Genomic DNA, 9,172 nt, shown 5'->3' on the forward strand with positions numbered 1-9,172 from the left:
AAGGCATAATCAAACAGGCAGCAGTCTTCATTGTGGCCATCCCATAGGGGTTTGAAAATTGCTCAGATTCAAACCAGTAGAAGAAAATGACAGAGAGAAGACAGGTTATGCTTTTGGATAGAAGCTAACTAGCAGAAACAAGTAAGCATACTGTTATGTCAGAAAATTTTTGATCCAACGGTACAAAAACATCACCACTGTATGTCAATGACATCAACTTCTGTTAAGCAAGACTGAAGGAAAGTTTTTCAAATTTGAAGTTTAAAAGAAGAGATGGAGGTCAGCCAATAATATCAATTATTGTCACAGGTCCCCTAAGGTGCCTTGGTCATGATTTTGTGGACCTTTTCAATGATTGTTATCCATTGGCAGCTGGTATCACTGGATGATATGAGCAGACATGCTTGGATTTTGAAAGCAGTTTGGTATCTCTTCTTTATAGGTCCGGCACATATTAATGGTTAGTCTCAAAACATTTCAGCTCATCCACATCTGTAATGTAAGACAGAGTGACATTCATTACACTCTTCTCTTTTCTAAGACTATCCTTTTTGTAATATAATTGAGTAAAAATTAACAAACAAATCATTTGCTCATACAGTCTGTGCAAAATCTAACACAGAGGAGAAAGGAGCACAAGAACGAACTTTCCTAAACACCAATGTTGACCAATGGGATCCACATATGTTTAGGACCCCTGAAAGAGAAAGAACAGCTGTGGAGCAAGGGTGGGAATTTTTCAGTAGAATGACCCTGTGTCTGGGCTGTTGTGTTCTCTACCCAAAAATCCTGACTTGATGTACACGTCTGCTATTTGGCTAGATTTTCCCTGGGAGAAAAAAAAAATCTTTCGTAAGACTGCCAGATACACAGGAATCTGGAATATATTCATGGCATGTGTGAGAAACAGCTCTGCACATTCCGTTAGCCTGACACATCTGGGGAATGTCAGATTTGCAGAACAAATGATCTGTATATCACAGATGCCTTTGGTTGACTGAACACAAAGCCATGATGTAGGTAGTAAGTGTCCCACAGCTTCAAACCTCTGGATTCACTGACTGTCCCATGGATGAACTCATGTTTGGTCCAGGGACTGACAATGACACTTGTGAGTCAAGAGATATTTAGAGACATCACGCATGGTTCCGAACTGGGACATAGCTGACCAAGACAAAATTAGAACTTCATCCAGCCTTTCATCACAGCTTTCTCTTTCATTGAGAATGAGTCCACTGTCAGAGACATAAACTGGAAATTTTCATTGGCGCTCCAAGTCTTTAAAAAGTTGCCATTTTGAAGACCATTTTCTACAGCAGTAAGAAAGTGACCTTGAAAGACTTGGTCCAGGCTCCATCTGGCAGGTGTATTACATAGGCTTGGGACTGCAAGGGAAAAGTTATTATTAGTATAAAACAAAAAAAATAAAGAACAAATAGTAGATTCCTTTCAGTGGATATATATATATATTTTTTTTTTACAGAAGAAAATTATTAACTTTCCCCTGAATAACAATAGGAAAATAGAATCAATAAGAAATGAATCTTCTTTTTCTGGGTTAGTCACCTAGACAGAATTAGGTCAGAAGCTAGAATCAGAGTGTCTTGAGGAGTGTCTCTCAGCCTTTTAAAGCTAAAAACCTTCTATCTCGCCTCATAATTAAAAATCCCACTAACAATCCTAGTAATGTGACCAAACTTTATTTTTCATTTGCAGCTGAATAAGGGTTATGTTATCTTTTGTCTTGTAATTTTATTATTTGCTTTCGTATACCCCTATATTGTTTATTTCCTTTCTGCTTTAAAAAAAAGTGGCTATTACAGTTATGACACAAACCAATTTCTGGGTTATATAATCGACACACAGATGAGGACAGATAAACACCACTCTAGTTAAACTCGATCAGAGCTATATAACTCTGAATGACTGAAGAAATACGACACGCATGTGCAACTGTAAGATACAGTAAACTAATTGCTAAACTGCAGAAATTATGAAAGGGGACTTTTCTCTTTTATGTGGAGCAGCAGCTCTCCAGGAAAAATCAATGCAGATATCTTTTTGCAAATGTGGATGTTCATAAAAACATATTGGGAGTTTCTTATTGTTAAAGAAAGAAAAAAAAAGATATATAGAGAGAACACACATATAATAGTTTGAAGACTCTCAGATAATTCAGAATATACTGGGAAAAGAAGTATACATTACTATGGAGGAGAAAAATAAAAGTGAAGTACCTGTTCACTAATAAGTTTTAAGATTAATAATTCATATTAGGTTCACACAGCTGCTGCACTGAGATGTGATTAATTAAAGTTTGTAAAATAGTTTACAATCCTTGGGTTTCCAGAGCTATAATATATATAAACGTAATTGATGATAAAGATGACTCTTATTATTTTAGTACTGTTGCTTTTTATGTACGATCTCAAGAAACTTTTGAAATTTTAATTTCAAACTGAGATGTTAGTGTGTCATCCTATTTTGACATCTTTATACATGACTTCACCACTGTTTGGAGGGCCCCAGAAAAAAAGGTGTAATTAAAGAAAGATTAACTGAACCATGTTCACAGTGCAGTCCCAAAACACAACATATCTCTATGTGGAGTTGTGATAGGATGTTAACAGTATGACAACATAATGAAGTTATTTGTTCACTATACTGTATTCTACATCACTATATTCTACATCATTAAACTTCATAACTGATGCTATTTCCGGGACTAGAAGTCAAAGGTGTTCGTAAGCTTTAGTTGTGGACCTCCAAAGGAAAATATACAACAGGGTCATATCTATTCTTTTCCTTTTTCAACTTTTTAACATTTTTACTTAAGGTCCATAGGCTAAAAGAAGAGCTTATCGTTTACCAGCAACACACTATTTCTTTTCAGTTAGTGAGATCCTTAATGATATCATTTTGGAAGAAAAGAATCCAAAAAAAAAAATCATAATAATAGTAAGAGAAATTATCATCAAATTGATTTCCTAACAAAAACAAGGCTTGTGTGCATGACTGCACACTTGTTTATGTGTTTATTGGTTTACTTCCTTCTCTGATAACATATAAATGTATTTGACATTTTTTTACCATGTTTAACAAAAGAGTGAGAACTTTAGATATACATGGACTTTTAACAATGTTCATGGGAATATATGAGAGAAGAGAGAAATCTGCCAGCATTCCAGCTGAGGTTCGAGCTACAGTGTGTTCTTTGCTTTTCATCAGTACCAGAAGTTGCACACAAGAATGAATTCTAAAATATTATCTGTATGTGAGAAAAACCTTTTAATTCGTGCATTCATCTATGGAGTGCGAGAATTAAGAAACTAATTGTCAACATCAAATAATGTCAGAAAGTAGAACCACATGGAAGAAAGTTTCTTTTAGTCCTGATTCTTCCCCTTGCGTAGCTGTTTGTTTTGCTTCATAAAATGATGTGATTTTGTTTCCGCAATCAAGAATGTTCCAGAATAAAGGAATTTTGGGTAAATTGTATACTAATAAATTGAGTGCACGTGGGAATGCTCTAGGACATGGTAGTCAACAGGAATCAAATGTCTCATCTCTATGCCAGGAAATGATTCGAATTTAAAAAAAAAATGAGGTTGCATGTTAATCACAGGGAAATGGTCTTCAGATATTCTAATTATAAAATGAAATCCAAGAATTATTTAGGGAAAGTACTGGCTGAACAAAGTGGTAAATGTTCTGTCAGATGAACAGTGTAAAAGATCATATTCAAGTGTCTACAAATGTTACCCAATTTATCTCAGTTTCTGCAATGAACAAATACATAGATTAAAACTTAATCTAGTATTTATTTTTCTTTATGGCTGTTTGCTTGCTTTTGATTGTTTTTTCTTAACTTTAATGAAAAAGAGCAAAATGGGAGGATGCAAAAAAAAAACCAACCAAACTCACATGTTAGGAAATCATGAAAGATTTTGACATTCCTGCCCCCACCATGGCAATTCTTCATGAGAAGTGCGATTGCATTTCCTTCTCCTCCTTTGAAGCCCGGTTTTGCTGATGAGAAAAAAATAACTATCGTGGATTGTGACCAGACATACTCAGAATATAAACTTGGTATGGAGGAAGCTGGACTGCGCTTTTGAAAAGTAAATGTAAATCAGAGACTTATTGCACTTTCTCCACAATCTAACGAATCTAGTGTTTAAGATATGCTAGGAGAGTGGTCTTTGCAATTCTGTTGAAATCACCGGGTAGTAACAGTTTGAAGCATTCCCAAAGGTGGTGTAAAGTGAGCCAGGATTGTGCAGAACTAATATTTGACTCAGCTTTATTATGTGATGTCTCAGACACAGATCCCTTGCTGGCATTTAATCAACGTTATTGAACATTTTGGACCCAACAAAATAAAACTGAAATTTGGAAGGCCTAGGAGATTTGATTCCATATAATTATTTGCATCAACATTGAAGACAATAAAATATGTATTAGGGTGTTTCTGGATTATAACGTTGTAATCTTCTTGGATACGATGATGAGAAAGCTGAATTTTCTCTGCATTTTTCGATTTATTTTTAATTGCTATGATGTTTTACTCTAATAAATCATAGTCATACTCAGAATTTTCAAATGGATGCCAATTTTCTAAAATAATTTATGAGAAACTGTGCAGAACTGCTACATGGAGCAAAATGATAAAACTATTTGGAAAAGATTTATTGCGCCGCTCATGATGTAGATCTATGACTTAAGATCATTAGTATTTTGCCTTCCTTCTGCCATTTCTGACAATATGTGAGGGCTGATTTAGCAGTGAATGTTAAGCAAGTAAGGATGATAAACTATATAGATAATTTATGAAAGGCTATTTTCCACGAGAAAACAATGCTGAAACCCGTCTCCTTTCCTCCCAAGAATCTCTTGTATATTCTCACATTTAAGCCCTTACTATAACAGAGATGCACAGACAGGCAGACACCTGCAGGTAGAATAATAAATCTCATCACTCAAAAACCCATGCTGAAAAAGTTCCTCACCCACCTGGTGGGGTTGGTGGTGGGATTTCTAAATTTATTTTTATCACTATTGTTAACCCCCCCCCCCCAAAATAAAGAGAGATAAAGAAATAATTACAACATGAAGAAGTCTAGGAAACAATGATTAATAATGTCATTGATAACAGTGAAGTCTGGCTGTTCTTTATCAGAATAGACTCATAGAACCATAGAATCACAGAATTGTTTGTTTGTGAAGGACCTTTGAGATCATTGAATCCAACCATACCTGTCCAGTACTAAACCATATCCCTGAGCACCTCACCCACCACTCTTTTAAACACCACCCGGGTTGGTAACTCCACCACTTATCTGGGCAGTCTCTCCCAGTGCCTAATAACCCTTTTGGTGAAGAATTTTTTCCTGATATCTAATCTGAACCTGCCCTGAGGCAGCTTGAGTCCATTTCCTTTCATCCTGTCACTAATCCCTTAGGAGAAAAGACCAACATCTGCTTAGTTACAACCTACTATCATATAATCGCAGGCAGTGATAAGGCCTCTTTTGAGCCTCCTTTTCTCCAGGCTAAACAACTCCAGTTTCCTCAGCTGCTCCTCATAAGAGTTGTTCTCCAGCCCCTTTTCCAGCTCTAGTGCCCTTCTATGGACATGATCCAGCCCCTCGATGTCCCTCTTGTAGTGACGGGCACAAAATTGGGCACAGTATTGCAGCTGTGGTCTCACCATTGCCAAGTACAGGGACACAATCACCTCCCTGCTCCTGCTGGCCATACTCTTTCTAATAGAGGCCAAGATGCCGTTGACTTTGGCCACCTGGGCACACTGCTGACTCATATTTAGCAGTCTGTCAAGCAACACTCCCAGGTGATTCCCTGCCAGTCAGTTTTCCAGCTACTCTTCCCTGAGCCTGTAGAACTGCACAGGATTTTTATGCCCCAGATGAAGGTCACAGCACTTGACTTTGTTGAACCCCATACTCTTGGTCACAGCCCATCAATCCAGCCTGTTCAGATCCCTCTGCAGAGCCTCCCTACCCTCAAACAGATCAACAATTCTGCTCAGTTTAGTGTCATCCACAGTCTTACTGAGGGTACACTCAATTCCTTTATCCAGATCATTGAGTTACCATTGATAAAGATATTGAACAGAACTGGACCCAACACTGAGCCATGGAGAGCACAACTTGTGACCAGCCTCCAGCTGATTTAACTCCGTTTACCACCACTGTTTGGCCCCACCATCCACTCACAGATTGCTGCCTCACATTGCAGCAGGATGTAAAATCATGCCAAGATCCCCGTCAATCTTACTCTAATTATTCTTGTGCCTTATTTCCTTAATATATTCCAGATTTTCTATGCTCCCAGAAATTAAACCAGTGATTCGTACAAGCCACGAATCTGTCCACTGTCTACTTGTGGGCACTTCTGCCTCTTGAAAGACAGTAGTAGGTAATAACTGCAAAATACACCCAGTCAAAAGTGCGATTGCATAAAGCACTTGCCTTGATACTTGCATACTCAGGGAAATAACAAATAACTTATTTAGTTAAAACAGAGTTAAAAAGCTTATAAAAGCTTTATTATAGTAGCAGAAAAAATGCCAACAGCATCTACTACCAAGCTCTTGGTTTAGCATGCTGGCTGAGACACAGGAAGTATATTAATGAAATTATTGTCATTTGGGAAACAGCCCACTCTCTGGAAGCTTGCCTGAATGATTTGATCTGAATCCAACATAACTTGGAAATTTTTTAAAACTGAAACATAGAGTAACGCGGATGTGTTAAATAACACTATCTTCATAAAAACCTGCTGCTGTGCTAAGATGTTCCAGGTTCTGCAAGAATTTTCATTTAAAAATCTGTAGAAAAGAGTAACCATTTATTGGCCCTTTTACATGAAATTATCGTAGTAATGAAAGTCCCAGTTTCTCAGTTGAGACTTGAAGTGTAGCCTTTGTGCCCAGCAAGACTTAAGCCTTTGTATTGTAGTTGTTTTGTCTCACCATATGTTTAGAATATCACAAAAACCAGAATCACCTTGGCAACATTACTTCTACTGCTCCAGCGAGATAATGGTTTTATGTAACTGCTGTTACTGGTCAGTCCCTTAATTGCAGCAGAGACCTGAAAAAATGAAGCACGATTTTATTGCAGGCACCACCTTGCTTATGTAGAACTCCTAAACTTCATCTGCAAATCTAAGAGTCTATGCTGTTCTCCTTAGGACGATGCTTATGCAGATAATGCGTTTTGAAACTTTGACAGAAACTGTGCAGTTTAAAACTCACCAAATCAAGGCATGTGAAATAGAGGGTAACAATTTTCTGCTTCTAACATGAAAATTAAAAATCAAAATTAAGGCACTAATATCCCTGCCTGACTCCTTCAACGCATGTTGTATTTTAATAACTTTCATAGTTATCTCAATGTGGTGTATGCCCAGACTTCTAAGACAAGGAACAGTTGGAATTGTCTCAGATGCATAAATTTGGGCCTGTGGATGGATGAGCTCTCTGAATCACAACCTCCAAATTCTGAATTCAGAGTATTTTTCACTTACTATCCTACTCTACTTTTCTCAATTAATTTCAAGTTAAACTGAACATTTTTAGGTGCTTAATTACAGAGGAAGACATGAGCCTTAGACATGGGTTTAACTCAGAGTATTAACTAGGACACTAAATAATAAAATAAGCCAGATCTCACTCAGTCTCCTCAAACACTGCTTTCTGCCAAGGAGATCAATTATTTATCAGTGTTGGCCTTTAAATCCCATTGTTCATCTCCCAGCACTGCTTACAGTTTGATTAAAGAATTTATAAACCCATTTTGGGAACCTGATTTAGCAGACTGGGAGTAAAATCTTCTCACATGATATTTGGTTTGTTCTTCAGTCTGCAGTTACATGTGCTGAGGACAGACATGATGTGAGGTGTTCATGGATATGTGTGTAAGTATGTGACTTTTTCTAGGTTAATCACCTCCATCATGTAGCCGGACTTGTTGAAATTGTGTGCCTGTACATACATAGGGTCTTGTTGTTGTTTTTATGCTTTTTAACTAGGATATATGAGCTATTGTGGAAAATGAGCAGATTGAAAAAAGGACCTGAAGCAGATTTTTCTGTGAAAAAAATTATTTGCTTGCAACAAATAGAAAATATTTTATAAAATTATATCAGATCTGGTTTTAAAATTTAAATCGAAATCTCATCTTGCCATTTAGTTTCTCACATTCCTTAGCAATACTACTGATGTTACAAAGTAAAGCAGAAACTTACTAATGTCATTTTGAGAAAAAACATAAAACTGTTATCTGGTGTATGGTAAGACGTTTTCAAGGAGGAATAAACAAAGTTTCTATAGATAGCTTTTAAGTGCTTAAAAAAGATTTTTTGCTCTCAGAGACAACATCATAGGACAGCAGGTTCATGTCTGATTTGGTGCAGAAGTGCAACTCTCTTTCGGGAAATGGTAGGAATTTCCATCAATTTTGTATCGGTTTGGTTTTGTGTTATTTTGACTCTTTACAGCAGACTCATCTATCCTGTTGAACGTTTCTTTGCATATCTAAGAGAAAATTTTGATACAACTTGAGTCCTTTGAGTGCCCTTACACATGCTTTGAACTAAAGCTATATAAACACATTTTTGAACACTTAAAGTTTATCTTTTTTTTTTTTTCCTTCAACGTACTAAGCTGAAAATACACTTATGGCACTGGAAGATCCCTTATGAACTCAATTATACTGCAGACTTGATAGTTGAAAGATGGTGTGAAACCATAGCTATTGTGTGTAAAAAAAGTTATGCTATTCTCCTGGACAATGGTATAAAAAAATAATGTATATGATATCAAGGATAGAAAATGTTTCCTACCTTCCCACATCTGTTGAGGGGGTGGGCTGTAAGATGTGGTGTTAAAGGGCAAAGTCCCTCACAGTGTAAGAGAAGAACAGGTATGTGACTATTTGAGCAACATGGATGTACATGAGTCCAAGGGACCAGATGAGGTATATTTGAGAATTCTGAGGAAATTGTCTGATGTAGTTGCCAAGCCACTCTCCATGATATCTGAAAAGTCATAGCAGTCAGGGGACGTAACCAGTGACAGGAATAAGGCAATATTGCAGTAATTTTTGAAAAGGGCAGAAAGGAGGACCCTCGGAACTACCGAACTGTC

Source organism: Cuculus canorus, chromosome Z (genome assembly GCF_017976375.1).
Source record: "Cuculus canorus isolate bCucCan1 chromosome Z, bCucCan1.pri, whole genome shotgun sequence".
Lineage (NCBI taxonomy): Eukaryota > Metazoa > Chordata > Aves > Cuculiformes > Cuculidae > Cuculus > Cuculus canorus.